This window comes from Schistocerca piceifrons, chromosome 5, assembly GCF_021461385.2.
Source record: "Schistocerca piceifrons isolate TAMUIC-IGC-003096 chromosome 5, iqSchPice1.1, whole genome shotgun sequence".
Classification (NCBI taxonomy): domain Eukaryota; kingdom Metazoa; phylum Arthropoda; class Insecta; order Orthoptera; family Acrididae; genus Schistocerca; species Schistocerca piceifrons.
This window is the reverse complement of record NC_060142.1, coordinates 514,921,628-514,922,364: the sequence shown is the minus strand read 5'-3', so window position 1 is coordinate 514,922,364 and position 737 is coordinate 514,921,628. Positions and strand designations below refer to the sequence as shown.

The following is a 737-nucleotide window of genomic DNA, read 5'->3' as shown; positions in this document are numbered from 1 at the left end:
TGTAATGGGAGGCTTTTTTTAATTTCTGTATTTCCAGCAAGCGTCGTTTATCCATGAGTAATGACATGAGTTTTGCAGAGGGTTCGTCATCACATCAATGTTACATTAGTATAATGGTCACTGAGAAAATTCACTCATGAATATTGCGGACTGAGATTTGAGGGGCATTAATAGGTAATACAACACTGTTTTTCTGAAAGCTATTCAGGATTCCAGTATACTATACTATTAAACTTCCTGGCAGATTAAATCTGTGTGCCGGACCGAGACTCGAACTCGGGACCTTTGCCTTTCGCGGACAAGTGCTCTACCAACTGAGCTATCCAAGCACGACTCACTCCCCGTCCTCACAGCTTTACTTCTGTCAGTACCTTGTCTCCTACCTTCCAAACTTTACAGAAGCTCTCCTGCGAAGTTTCATATCAGCGCACACTCCGCTGCAGAGTGAAAATCTCATTCTGGAAACATTCCCCAGGCTGTGGCTAAGCCATGTATCCGCAATATCCTTTCTTCCAGGAGTGCTAGTTCTGCAAGGTTCGCAGGAGAGCTTCTGCGAAGTTTGGAAAGTAGGAGACGAAGTACTGGCGGAAGTAAAGCTGTGAGGAGGGGGCGTGAGTCGTGCGTGGGTAGCTCAGTTGGTAGAGCACTTGCCGGCGAAAGGCAGAGGTCATGAGTTCGAGTCTAGGTCCGGCACACAGTTTTAATCTTCCAGGAACTTTCATATCAGCGCACGCTCC

At 46.7% G+C, this 737-nt stretch overlaps 1 non-coding gene across 1 annotated transcript; it reads right to left on the bottom strand.

Moving 5' to 3' along the window:
• Positions 1-255: 255 nt before the first annotated feature.
• Positions 256-330, bottom strand: Trnas-cga. Its single transcript has one exon. It is a non-coding gene; the product is annotated as a tRNA-Ser (tRNA).
• Positions 331-737: the final 407 nt, after the last annotated feature.